Raw genomic sequence first — 15,144 nt, forward strand, 5'->3', positions numbered from 1 at the left:
GGCAAACCACATAGAATACAGAGACACTCTAAGGGCCCTCCCCTTAGTTTTGTTTGTAGTGATAACACTACAGTCAACATTCGAGGGGAACGCAAATTGTGTACTGTGTGTACTATGATGCAAAGGAGCAAATTTTGATGGGATATGATGTAGTATCTGGCCAGACCCTTTTCCCTGCCCAAACTCCTTTTTATGACCACCTTTACCATTTATCACACGTTCCTAATGTTCCTGGGAAGGAGGAAACATCTCTGGGGTCCACAACACTGGCCAGCTGAAATGGGTGCCCTCCCGCAACCCTCCAGCCATGTCCGAAATTTGGGCAGAATTATTGATGACGCCTTGACAATGCATAATCAAGCATCCAAGGTTACAGCAGTATGCTTTACCATCTTAAAATGGCTCCGGAAGATCATCTAGATGCTGCCAACCATCACAAAAAACTGTTGTTCATGCCCTCATCACCTCATGGCTGGACAACGGGAAAATTCTGTAACTGGGCTCTAACAAGGCTGTGATCCGTAGCCTGCAGCTGGTACAGAACTCGGCAGCAAGACTTCTTTGCAGAGTTCCTAGAACCTCGTCCATCTCCAAGTCTCTCCGTGACTTACATTGGCTCAGGGTGGAGAACCGCGTCAAGTTCAAAGCCCTGAGCTACATGTTTAAGATTAAATATGGTGTGGCCCCTCAATACTTACAATCTCTTGTTTGTCCTTACTTTCCCACTCATCACCTGAGGTCGGCTACTCTTGGCAATTTCAAGGTACCTAGGTTCAAACTCACCAGAATGGGCAGAAGATCTTTCTCTTATCTCGGTCCGACCCTCTGGAACACTCTTCCCCTGACTATCTGTCATGAAATTGTCTACACCCGCTTTCGCAGAGCTCTTAAGACCTGGCTATTTGACCAGTAACCCTATCCCACCTCCGCTCTATTTCTGCATCTAGTCTGCTATGGTGCCAGGAAACCCTTTTTGTGTAGCTGTGGCGCCTTATAAATGTAAATAATAAATAAATAAATTTGTAAAATTTGCATTTTGGCCCATTGATTACACTTCATCCGGCCTGAGCCAGAGAGTACCGCACGATCCAGAGAGTACGGCCTGAGCCCGAGAGTACGGCCCGGGTGTGGAGAGTGTGGAGAGTACAGCCCAGGTGAAGAGATTCCAGCCCGACTGCAGACGTAACGATACAACTCGTAAATGATCTCTGTGAATACCAAAAGTCGTAAAGTTAAACTTTTGTCTCAGATTACCTTTGTGAATAGGCCCCATAGTTTTTTAATACCAAAAAATTTAAACTTACACAAAAGTGTACGTTTACCTATGGCAATAAGGTTCAAAGTCTCACACAACAAACAGGCAGTTAGACAGTTAAATGTGGGCAGGCAAATAGGCGGATGCTAGATATAGTCTTTCAATTATAAAGAAATTAAATTCTGGCTGGAAAAAAGAGAGGGTAGTAATACCTATTCAAATGATTGGCCACTCCTTGTGTGACATAACACTTTAGCCTACATGTCAATCCACTTTTTGAAATGTACAAATAAAAGTATTTTAAACAGTGAACAAAAAATGTTATGGAGGAGATGGTAGCTTGGATGTCTACCTCATATTTAGTGTACCTGTCACCTGACCAAGCAAGCTACTACATGCTTAAGACTCTCTTTCATGCCTCAAGGGATTACCAAGTGATGGGTGGAAAAGGTGAGCATGCCTGAAAATTACAATTAATGTTACTGAAAAAGAGTCAGTAATGGTTTCCCATAACAATGGAATTCACTCCAGTTTTCCTCGTGCAGAAATATATCCCTGCCGTGGCCTGATCCCTATCGGTGTTGCCCTGGGTCTATTTTGCATGAGGTTAGCGGATATGTGTGGGTTTTCAATCAGTTTTTGTACAAGTCGATCAACTAGACACCAGGAAACGGTTTTGGTGGGGAAGCTTCCATTTGGGTGATTGCTGTATTTGGGCCGAGGGTCTGCCGGGGTCCAGAGGAACCTTCCAACCGCAGATATTTTTGGTACCTAGAGACCCTGGGTAATACAGGGGGATGTGTCTTGTGTGAATCTCAGCCAGTTTTATTAATCAGAATCCCTTGTAAATGTCAAAGTATGTGTTAAAAAATATAATTTCTCTCAATTTTTGTGACAGAAAAACTCCAGAATCTCTTGCAAATGTTCTACTGTTCAACAGCCCCACAATTCTACAGATAAAAACGGTACTCTGGTGATGGGTCTATTGCATGGGACAGGAATAGGCCAGAATTCTGACCATGTGAAGTCCATATTGGCACTACACTGATTTCACATGGTCACAGTTATCAGTGTTCCTGTCCTTTATGTTATTTTCTATACAGAACGACCTAAGGAAAAAGTGCCACATGGGGCACTTAAGAGGAAAATAACAGTTGAGGCTCCTACCTCCCACCCGCAGTGGGGCGGGGCAAAGGGGGGGTCAGGTAAAAAAAATATATATATCACATAACTCCTGGCCTGCTGGCTGGCCGGCCGCCACTAGCTCTCCTGTGTCCTCTTCCTTCATGGGAGAAACAGGAAGCGCAAGGGCTTCCACGCTCCCTGCAGCCAATCACAATGCAGCTATGCAGCATTGTGATTCGTCTGAGCACCGTGACATGGCGCTCAGCCAGGGGCAGGAGAGGTGCGCATGTTCTCCATGGAGACTGTAATGCAACCTGCATGGAGAACAGGGAACATGCGCATGACTGGTTTGGACGCCCAAGAGGGCTGACCAAACAGTCATTGAGCACTTAAGAGGGTTGTATTTTCATCCCTTGCTTTGCAGCCCTGCCCCGCCTGCTCCCTCACACAAGCTGCCGCAGGAGGCAAAAATGAAATGATAATACCATTAGTTATTATCATTTTATTTTTTCCTTTCTGTTGCTGCATCAAAGCAGTGGGGTGACGCTCCTCCGCCTTATCGGAGGAGCAGCCACTGAAAAACAACCAGGTCTTTAAAACATTCCTAAAGGACCAGTGGGTCTGAATAGTCTTAACAGATAAGGGGAGTGCGTTTCAGAGGGCTGGCGCTTTAGTGTGAAAAGAGCGGCCTCCTGCTCTTACTCTCTTAACACAAGGAGCAGAGGCCAGTTACAAATCAGCTGAGCACAATGGCCGAGAGGGAAGATATGGAGATAGCAGATTGAACAAAATGGGACCCGCCTGGGAGAAGATCTTGTGAGCCACTCATAAGGTCTTAGAGTAAACACGCTTATCCACAGGGAGCCAGTGTAATCTGCAAAAATGATCAGCGACCAGGCAGTGCTTCAGGAGAGAAAACAACAGCCTAGCTCCAGCACTGTGGGCCAGCTGGAGTCTTCTAATCACAGCCTTGTTAGTTCCTAGGCATAATATGTTACTACAGTACAACCTAGAGAAGACTGCTGCCTGCATGATGACTTTTCGGATGTGGGGATAAAAAAGAACAGAATGGATTTGAGCCCATGTAAAAGCCCAAAGCAGATGCCTACCACAGATTTCGGCTGTGCTTCAAAAGTCAATGCTCTGTCCATCCATACACCCACTTTTTTAACCATCGACTTGGGATGGAGAGGGAGCCTAAGGGAAGGAGGCCACCAGTGGTCCCTCCAAGAGAGGGTATCTTTACCAAGAAGAAGAATTTCAGTTCTACTTGCACTCAGCTGCAGACAGTTGGCAGCCATCCACTCTATGACAGCCAACATATCTCTCTGGAAATTAGCCAGACAAAATTTGAGGCTATCAGAAAAAGAAAGCACAAACTGGGTGTCATCCGCAAAAGATACCAGCGTGAGCCCCAGGGTTTTCACCACCTGAGCAAGGGGTAGCATATAAATACTGAGCTAAGTAGGGCTCAAAGAGGAACTCTGGGGAACACCACAGTGCAGAGTGTGTGAGTGGGAACTAAGAAAGGAAGTAAGCCAGCAGCGGCGTTCGGTGAAGGTAAGCAGGGTGAGGAGGGCGGGGGGAGGTCAGGCAAAAGAGTTGAAAGACAATGGAATAGGAAAAATAAAATAAATGAATGAATCCCATTCCGTAATCTGTAGACATTCGCCAGCCCTGCCCCATCATGCTTACCTGCACCAACTGCCTCTGCCAACCAGGCTAAAGCAGATCCACCTATGACAATAAGGCGCTAAAGCAAGACTTTGTGGGACACAATTCCAAAAGCGGCACTTAAGATCAATACAGAGGAAATGCCTTCATCTAAAGCACCACACAGTTGCTCTGTAACTGCAATTAGGGTTGACTCATTGCTGTATTGCGACCTGAAAGAGTTCTGGGAGATATACCAGATCTTATTGTCTTCCAAGAACTTAGTCAAAATTATGTTGACATGTGTCTCTGTAAAACTGCCAAAAAAGGCAACAGAGAGACAGGGCTAACGTTTTCTGGTTTTGAAGCATCCAAAGCGGGTGTTTTCAGAAAGGGAATGACTTTGGCACACATTCAGGGCCCCGGTACAGATGCTGATGTCAAGAAGATAGATCAATTAGAGACAGGGTGGAAGGAGACAGTCCTGGAGAAACATATCTGGCTTAACTGGATCAGCTGGTGAGCCAGATTTGAATGTATTGCATAAAATGCATAGCTCATGAAGAGACTGCAGAGGATAGAAGCTGTAGCAGGGGTTGAGTAACAATGGTAAGCCCATCTGATCTGGGGACGGTAGAATTAGGGGCAGCATTGGAATGGATAGTTTCTATTTTGCCAATAAAATACTTTATTAGCTTTGCTTTATGATAAGCCCATCCTCGCATGTGAAGTACTAATTTATTGGTACGAGCAAGTGAACACTGGCTAATGATAATTTTGCTTTTCCCAACAAATTTCAGAACTTTCCTTTACAGAAATGTGAGGAAATTTATATTTTTAACCAAAATGTGAGATATGAAGGGCATTCTCCATAATCAAAAGTGGTGGCATTGATGCAATTTACATCACCCTGGACTCCCATCCTTGTCCAGTTTTCAGAAATGTCTAAGTGGATAGATTTCCCAAGGTGCTAGTCAAACCTGGGCCCAAATTCTTCCGCTACCAACACCCCAAAAATCAATCTAATTAATAGCTTCTTTCTTAAGCTTTTTTGGTTACTTTATTGGGTCTTTCCTGTCCATGGTAATCAGCTCATCAACACTTCTGTAGTACCGTTTTACTATTTAGAAGAGTGGGAACACATGACAGTAGGATATTCACTATTCTCAATTGATTGAATTTCTTTATATTTTCATGTCTTTTTGTATGTCAGTGTTCATAAAAGCATTTTTTGAAAGGACTTCCTCTGACTCACCAAGCATGATGTATAATCTAGAATTCAGCATGGTACAAATTACAGTTATTTCCAAACTCAGAATTTGAGTACAATTAAAAATATAGCTTTCAATCACCCCAAATTTCTCTTCATTATATTGTATCAAGTGAGTCATGGTCAGTACACAGTGAAAATATATCGTACACCCAGGCTCTACTGCTGGCTTTGGGTATTGTGTGCCCTTGAAAAAATTATACACACTATATATCCCTGTGACAGAAAGGTCTGTGAGACATAATGTATAATATTTTCTATGGATCTTGATTGTGTACAAAAGTTACAGGCAAAAACCATGTTAAACAACACGCAAAGCGGGGCGTGGCTTGGCCAGCAAAGATGGCGGTCGTTTCTTGAGCGCGCTCCGTCCAGCCCTGCATCATCCTGTACACTGATCCTGCCTATCCGATCCAGTGTCGGTATTAAAACAGCCCTGAGGCTATCGGAAAGCAGCAACATCCTCCCGGGCAAGTCTTGACGCTGTGGAAGGTGCAGCGGCGGCGGTACGATCGCTGAGGGTGGCAGCGGTCTGTAGGAGAGGCGCCCTAAATGAAGCCGGGGAGTCTCCTGCAGTGACTGGGCGGAGGCGTTGCTCGGGCGGCGGAGCAGCCGACGGGCTGGCCGCGTGACCCTCTACGACTTCTGCGACTGTTCTGCAGAGTGAAGCCCACGTGGAGAGGACAAGAGATCTGCACATGGAGGAGGGCTGCGGTGTGCATCGGTGGCCAGCTCGGGCCACGGAGGTAGGGGATCGTGGCAGTGTCCACATTGAGAGGCTTGGAGGCGACCGCGCTGACATGCGAGGATGAAAGAAGCACATTGTGAGGCCTGGGGACCCGCACACTGACGAATGTGAGCCCCGCTGTGACTATCACTCCCCCTAACATCCGCTTTATTGAATGCCATACTCGGCGGCTGTGTCGGGCCGCGAAAGGAGGGCAGGTGTCTTGGAGTGGTGGAGCAGCGGAGGGTCCGCTTTTATAAGGATGAGGCCCCTGGAGTTGGTTGGAGAGGACAGAGCAGTGCCTGAGGCCTGTCCTGGAGTTGGGCTCGGCTCCAGCGCCGTCCCCCCTGTGAGGCTCCGGCCGACGAGCGACTGCTGGATCTGAAGGTGGAACATTGCTAGGGATATGGGCCGCCATATTGGGACGCTGCTGCGTCGTTGGAGGAGAGCCTGCTGGTCCCAGACACGAGTGAGACTCCTAGTGGTGCTGGGGGCGTTGCAGGTTCCTGGAGCAGACGTGGGCGTCAATGTGTGCACGCAGGTGTGGGGCACCTAGCCACATTTCTCATAATATCGTTTTCCCCCCCTTTTCACTCAGTAAAGGCTGGTGCAAGTTGGGAGTTCGGGAGTCATATCCGGCCACAGGGGGGTGGGAGACCCTCCTGGGGTGAGCTGCGCGGCAGCGAGCTCTGACCGCAATTGCCTGCTGGTGTGCATCTTATATGACGCCCTCTGGTGCCTGTGTGGAGAGACCTGTTGGCAGACATGACGAGAGATATGGGCGGTGGGGGGCAGACTAAACAGGACCCTATAGACAAATTCACCAGTACGGGAGCGGCAGCTGGGGCATCGGAACAGCAGGGGACGGCGCCGGGCAATGCAACACTCATGGCGGCTATCACCCAGTCCAGGGATATGCTCAATGCAAAAATTGGTGCGGTCGGCTCGGGTGTCATGCTGCTGAGACAAGAGCTGAGTAATACAGTAGCATGTATTACGGATGCCAAAACCCTCATCTCTGGAGTTGAAGACAATGTCACTACACTGAAGAAGAAGGTTGCGCCATGGAAACAGTTCAGAAGGCACTGGCGATGCGGGTGGAGGATGCTGAAGGCCGAGCCCGGCGCAACAACCTCTGCTTCGTTGGATTCCCGGAGGGATGTGAGGGGGATAACGTGGAACGTTTCCTGACACAGTAGCTGGAGGGCTGGCTCCCCCCGGATGTACTCTCCCGCTGCTTTGTTGTGGAGCAGGCCCACAGGGCACTCATGCAGAAGCCCCCACAAGGGGCTCGCCCGCGACCAATCATTGCAAAACTCCTAAACTACTTGGACCGTGACATTATCCTGAAGCAGGCCTTAGCCAAGGAACACCTTATCTATAATAATGCACGCATCCTTATATTCCCGGATTACACATGACTGGTGCAGCAGCAGCGACAACCGTTTCTTGCAGCGAAGGCCTGCCTGCGAGACCTCAAGCTCCCCAATGCCCCATTGTTTCCTGCCTGCCTGAGAGTGGTGTACCGCTCTCATACACATTTCTTCGATACCCCGGAGGAGGTTTTCAAATAGACAGACAAGACAGTGCGGGTGCGAGTGCATACACCACCTGGTAGGGAATCAGATTCGTCATCGAGCAAGGTGGCCCGGAGGGGGCCCCGGAGCTAGCTGCGGGACAGCAGGAGGTCGAGGTCCAGGTGTCACTGCCAATCCAGTAATACCCCCTCTCGGGGGGCTCCGCCTCAGAGAGACAGACTTCTGCGGACTGATCCTTGGGTCCGTCTGGGGCTGCAGGGCTCCGAACTGTGGACTAACTGCTGGATAGGCTTGGATTTGGGCTGGTCCCTCTGCCAGGCTGCTGCTGGCAGGCGAGATGCCCGAGGGGCCTGGGTTATAAGTTGGGGATCCATTGGGTGGTGGGGCTCCTGTCCGCCTGTTGGGGATTCGGTTCCTACCCGTCCACGACAGATACTTTAGCGTTCTTGAAGTATGGGGTGGGGGGGTTTGTTGTGGGAAGAGGGGTTGTTTCTGTTTCTAGATTGCGCGTCTACAATGGGTCCACACAGATTAGCACACACACCGAGGATTTCCCATACCCGTCAGGGTGATGAATGTTTCTCAGGATGTCAGCTACATCGCATGAGATGCGAATGACCCCTGGTACCATATACATTGTTAGCTGGAATAATCGTGGGGCTCTGGACAAGATCAAACACGGGGCCATACTCCAACAAGCTAAGCAGGCGGGGCTGATGTGCTCCTGCTACAGGAAACACACTTAATGGGCACTAAGGTCTTGTGTCTGCAGAGATAGGGGTTCCAACACATTTTTCACTCTGGCTTCACGAGGGGTTCGCAGGGAGTGGCGATATTGATTCACCGCAGGGTCCCATGTACACATGAGAAACACTGGTCAGACACACAGGGGCGATACATTTTTATTTGAGGCAAAGTTGGGGATGATACTCTGACATTGGGTAGTGTCTGTGCTCCCCCGCCTTTGCAATAGAATCTGTTGGAGCGGCTCATAAACAGCTGGGCGGACATGCAGAGACGCTCTCATTTGTGGGTGGGGACTGGAATGACGTCATGGAACGGGGTCGGAATAGATGGAGGAGTAGGGGCGTATTAGAGAATCGACCTCCCACGAAATTACACTCTGTGACGTAACTTGATTGGGTAGATGTCTGGAGGCACCTCCATGGACCTCGTCGAGAATACACCTATCTGTCCACAATACATGATTGTTCTCGAGACTCGACTACTTTTTTGTCCCCAGGGTGATAGTGAACAGGGTGGCGTCGGCTGATATTCAGCCCCTGGGTTTGTCAGATCATTCACCAGTGGCCTTTACGCTTCAGATAGGTCGAGGGCGACAACCGCTAACATGGCGTATGTCTGTGTGGCATTTACAGAAAGATGACTACAGGGAGTGTATGAATGACGCTATAGACCATTATCTGCCTGTGAATGTGGGGTTAATTTCCTCTGCTGCAACACTGTGGGAGGCACTATAACCAACGCTGAGAGGGGTGGATATTTTCAGGTGTGTGGCAGCGTGTAGGGAGCGCAAGAAGGACCTATTGCGAGCAGAGGCAGAAGTGAAGGCGCTGGAGTGTAGGAGCCAGGAGGCGGAGGGCGGCCCAGTCAGGCGGCAATTAATATTGGCACAGCAAAACTATGCAGCCCTATTAGTGGACTAAGCCCGCCAAGCATGGCTGGCGATGCTTAGCAGGGTGTATCAATGGGGGGACAAATCCAGCAAGATGCTGCATCGATTATGCCAGGGTGCCTTACATTTCCAGGCCCTACCGAGAGTCCTGGGCCCGGCAGGGGCACCGCTTATCGAGCCCCCGGCTATCGCAGAAAGCTTTGCTGTATACTATGCGGACCTCTACGCTCCAAAAGAATGCCTTGCAGTCGCTGTCATCGATAAATTCATTGATGACTTATCGCCTAAGGCCCTGTCGGATGAGGTGCGGGACCGAAAGGATGGCCGCTGACGTATGAGGAGCTGGGTCTTGAATATTTAACAAGGACCCCCTGAGGATTCGGATACAGCAAAGTTCCTAGGCCAGGGAAAAAGAACCAATTGACAAAAAACAACCTAGGCAACCTATGGAATATAATCACAGACAAATGGCTACAAAGGGTTAAGAAAGTATATATTGCTTTATTTTCAGATTATATATTAAAAAAATGCATAACATATAGTACAATCGACAATGGACATGAATTAAAATTTACTATCACTTAAGTAAAAGTTGAACAAATTTATACATTAGTGGCAAAAAAATACACGAATTCTTGGGTTAAAAGGGAAAACATAGAAAAGTGGCCGATAGGATCTCTACGCGCGTTTCGGCGAACCAGCGCCTTCTTCTGGAGTAGCCACACAAAGCTCTAGAACAAAATATTTTTAAAAAAAGAACAACATTGCATTAATAATACATCTTTAAAACTGTATGTATAAAAACATGTAGCAATCTATATCTTAACACTGTAGCCAACAAGTCTTGTATCTAGATAATCTAGTATATATCTTTTCATTTCCTAGTGTGGGTCATGAGTCCAATCAGACACAGATCTTAATTTTGAGCACAATTGAAATGGATTAGTACATGGGTATAAAGATATTCATGGGATATAGTGTTTTCCTAATACTCGTTAATTCAAAAAGAATTTAAAACCTGAGACTCAAATGGATATACATAGTGTTTAAACATAACAACCTTATTGTCAGCGGACACCTAGATTTGATGACTATTGGTGTTCCTATTCTATTTTTAACAGCGCTCGTATAATTCAGATGTGTAGCTCACTCTTACAAACGATGTTATATACTGGATATTATATAGGGTGATCATAAAAAGTTGGTACTCACAAGTAATTTTCAAGTTTTACATCAATGATTATTGAGACGTATAGCCGATGTTTTTTTGGATATTTTCCAACCAATAGGTCTGTTCTTGATGCTATTGTTTGAAAAAGGGGGGAGGACAAAGATAGCATTCTTTCTTAGTTTATTTAGTCCCTATTATCCAATTGGGTGTATTAGAAAATTAAGAATAAAATTACCTTATTTCGGATATCAAAAATTAAGTCCCGCCTGCCAGGTAGGTGTTAAAGATGTATTTCTAAAATCTGGTTTGTTTCAAATACCGAGTTAGTTAAAAGATCTCCCTGCCTGTTGATTGTGAGACAAGAGGGGAGAATTGAAAAATTAGAGAGATAAGCCTGACTATATTTCTTAATCACAATCCTGTTACGTTAAGTATAAAAACTGAGGTTTCCCATCTTACCCGAGGTAATACGGCAGAGCTCCTTAGAGTTGTGGATATATTTGTGTTTGAGATAAAATTCTTCCTGCCAAGATAGATCATTGTCTAGTATAAATATTAAAGTTGTTTATTAGATTACCTATAACGCATTCTATTATTCTAATGCTTAAGTAGCTTACCTTATAAAGAGAATTCTTCCTGTATATTCTGGATTTTGATAAACACCTTGGATAATGGTTGTTTTTTTGGTTAAAAGATCTCCCTGCCTAAAACGAGGGAATGATTCAAAAAAGATATATCAAGATCCTGGCCTATTGCTTTTTTACAACATTAGTATATCAGAATGATTGCAGGGTCTTACCCGAATAATTCGGCAAGGCTCTTTGCAGTATAACAGGTAGTATTCTCGCTTGCATGGATTTATAAAGACATCTAAGGTCTCAAGTGGTTTTTTGGTACAGAGATCTCCCTGCCTAAAACGGGAAGTGATTCAAAGAGGGAATGTCAGTTTTATGCCTTTTCGATTTTTAAATATATCATTATTTGGCGTATAGATCAAAAAGTCTTACCCGGATAGATCGGCAAGGCTCTTTCAAGGTAGAAAAAATGGGGGGAAAAAACGCCCTTTCTATAAAACAAAGTAACACATAAGTGCTGGAGCTGGGCACTGCACTTGGGGAACTGAATCCCGGGAATGCTTCAGGGCCAAACGGATTCCCCAGCGAGTTTAAAAAAAAAATTTATACAACTGGCCTCGCACTTAAGGCCGGTGGTGGAGGAGGCGCAGGAGCGTGGCTTGCTGCCCCTGGACTGGAGGCACGTGGAGGTGTTCAAACCAGGCAGGCTTCCTGAGCAGCACGTGTCATACCATCCCATCTCCCTCCTGAACGTGGAGGTGAAGGTCCAGGCGCACACATGTGGCGGTGGCGGCCAGCGGGCAGTTGGGGGGACCGGCGGCGCTACTGTTGGCCGACATGGACAGGGTGTTCAACTCCCTGAGCTGGGTGTATCTCTTTGCCTTGCTGCGGAGACCCAACTTCGGCCAGCACTTTCTTTCCTACATTATGCTACTATTCACAGACCTGACGGCGTCAGTGCGGGTGGCGGGAGCGCTCTCTAGACCCTTTTCTATTCAGCGGGGAAAGCGGCAGGGCTGCCCCTCTCCCCGTATCTATTTGCGCTCGCTATGGAGCCGCTGGCGGCCTGGGTGCACATAAATGTTCAGATTTGGGGATTTGAGTGGTCACCGGGCCTGTCTGATAGAATATCTCTATACACAGACAATGTCCTTTTCTTTCTCACAGCTGTAGACAAGACGGGGCCAATGCTGATGTGTATCCTACAGATCTTTGGAGAAACCTCGGGTTTATATATGAACCCGCGTAAATCTACATATGGGCCCTGGGGAGTTGTACGAGAGTGGGAGCATGGGCATCTTCGGTTCAGCTGGCGGTGGGAGGGTTGAAATATCTGGGTGAATTCCTGTCAGATGTACCGGCGGTGTCATGGGATCGCAACCTGGCCCCGGTGTGGGAACGCACCCGGGAAGATGTTAAGTCATGGTCCTGCATGCCACTGTCCCTATATGGTAGATTGGCGATATTTAAGATGGTGGCACTTCCCCGGCTCCTCTACCAATTGCAGAATCATCCATACCAGATCCCACCCCAATGGTTTAGGCAAGTGACTGCAGAGCTGGGTCAGTGTCTGTGGGGGGGAGGTGAAGGTGGCCTTACGCACATGCTTCTGTCCACCTATTGTGGGGGGCTTGCGTCCTCAGATGTCCTCTCTTACTATCAAGCCTCACACTTACTAGTCCTAAACGAGTGGTGGTACGGCAACAGGGGAGACCCGGCATATGCAGAGGAGCAGCAGCTTATGGGGCGCCACTCCTTGCATATGATATTATATTCAGCGCCGCTACGGAAGTCATTGCCATCGGTCACGCGGGTGGTGGTTCTGATCTGGAGGCAGGCTCTGCGCCGGATGGGGTGGTGGAACACTTTGACCCGTGAGGCCCCCCTTTGGGAAAACGGGTGTTTATCTCAACTAGCAGCATTACAGGGCTTCCGGGGATAGGATGCAATAGGCATCTCAGTTCTGGGGATGTCATGAGGGACCTGATGCTTAAATCCTTTCAGGACCTGCAGGAGGAATATTCGATGCCGCACTCCCAGTTTTACCGCTATGCCCTATCCCCTAGCTTGGAGGGCCTGGAGTCACTACCCGAATTTAGCCCCATAGAGGCGACGTTCTTCATGGGGGATCTCCCAGATTGCAAACTTTCCCGAATATACCAATCGCTGGTCATTCACTGCTCACCCACACTACAGAGGCCTCGGAGTGCTTGGGAGGAAGACGTGGGTGAATTGGAGGAGGAGGACTGGGCTGAGGCCCTAGCAGCCCCGCGGGGGCGGCGATAGCAATGTGCCTACGGCTGGTGCAGTTCAAGTACTTACACAGGGTGTACTTCACCAGAGTGCATCTGTGGAGAGCGGGATTGATTGCCTCTCCAGTGTGCCTTTGTTGTAATTGGGAGGACGGCACACTTATACATATGGTCTGGAGCTGCCTGTCATTAAATCGCTTTTGGAGTGGGGTATACTCCTGCCTCTTGGAGGTATTGGGATGGGATCTCCCCCACACGCCGCAGTTGGCCCTGTTGCACATTATGGAGGGAGAGGGGGGAAATATAAACGCCATCTCCTACAACTGGGCTTTACAATAGCAAAACGGGATATCGCCAGGGCCTGGAAGGCACCTAGGGCCCTATCGGTGGCAGCATGGAAAAATTGGCCGGACTTTTGTATGGGGTTAGAACAACCCATTTTCCTTGCTAGGGTGTGTCCGCGCAAACACTATAAAATATGGAAGTGGTGGGCAGACTACCGGGGTCTATTATTGGACCCACCACCGAAAGTAGAGGCACGCTTGCCGGAAGCACTTTATTGGGCTGTGGGGGCGGGTGTGGGAAGGATCAGAGGGACTAGTGTCTCCGGTTGTGATATTATGTGATGGACAGGATTATGTGGCATTGGCGCGATCTGGGGGGGGAGTTGGGGGGTTTGTTATAATGTGGCTAGTTAATACCTGTAAAAGTCAAAGTCATTATCAATGCTTGATTGATATGTGCAGTTGTCTCTGGAGTGCAGAGCCCTACAGTATATGTGAAACTAGATAAATAAAATCTGTTTTTAAACAAACAACAACGCGCAGAGCAAAACACTGAGCTGTGGAAATAGCCTTCCCGGGGAAGGAGGTTGGGGATGAGATAGAGAATAAGCATTGGTAAATGCATTCGGTTTTGCCTATGTGGTTAACAATAATCAGTTTTTTTGTTGTAAGTTGTAGCTTACTGAGTAGTTGTACAATGTAAGTTACAGAAAGTATGTTAAAGTGGTATGACTTGTTTATGTACAAAAGGCAATATATTGTGATGTTACTAGTGGCATAGTGCGGGTAAGTAATAGCAACATTTTGAAAAATGAAATGAAAGAGGAAAATAATAGAATGAATTGATGGAATAGCAATATTACGTGTTTAGAGGAGTTCTGACAACTGTTGGTCCCGGTGCCACTCCTCCTGCTGCTCTATCCAAATTGTGACTGCACATTTGACTGCCTAATACATAGTCAAATATTGCAATATATGATGTCTATAGGGGTTCCTAGAGCTTTGGGCCCCAGTGTCACTGCACCTGCTGCACCACTAAAATCATGACACTAGTGCCTGCAAGGTAGCTGCACTTGTGGCTGCCTGTTTAGAAGTTAAAAATAGCAGTGAAAACAGAAATGTGAAAATTGGAGCCCTGAGAGGTATAGTGAAGCGCATAGGATGTTTTACAAATGAAATGTAGGTGACAACATTGTGCATGTATATTGTAAGTCTTTAATCTATCTTGGTAAACCATACAGATGCATATGTAAAATGTGCTGCATCCAGCAGTTAAGCGTGCAGAATACAGCAAGTGCATATTGGCCCAGTGGTGTTGTTTAGGGCTCGCCTAGCGTTGCAGTACGAATGCACTGCCATCGCTTTGCGAGGCATGCAGTGTATACTGTAGCGTGGAAGCTTCGTGGAAGCTCCGCCCACTTTCTGCCCATTGGCTTTTGTCTCAAATGCTGCCTTACCATTGGTTTGAGGCTTGTTAGTCCCTCCTTCTTCATCATTTGTATCCTTCCAAGGCTACCGGCCCCTCTACTTACACCAGTTTCTTTCTTCCCCTGCCTTCCCCGTCCCCTCCTGCAGTCCGTGACTTCTCAGACCCCACCAGCCCCCCCCCCCACTCCTGTTCGTGCCTTCTTCTCACCCCACTTCTGATTCTAATACAA

Source organism: Lissotriton vulgaris, chromosome 3_1 (assembly GCF_964263255.1).
Source record: "Lissotriton vulgaris chromosome 3_1, aLisVul1.2, whole genome shotgun sequence".
In the NCBI taxonomy this organism is placed as follows: domain Eukaryota; kingdom Metazoa; phylum Chordata; class Amphibia; order Caudata; family Salamandridae; genus Lissotriton; species Lissotriton vulgaris.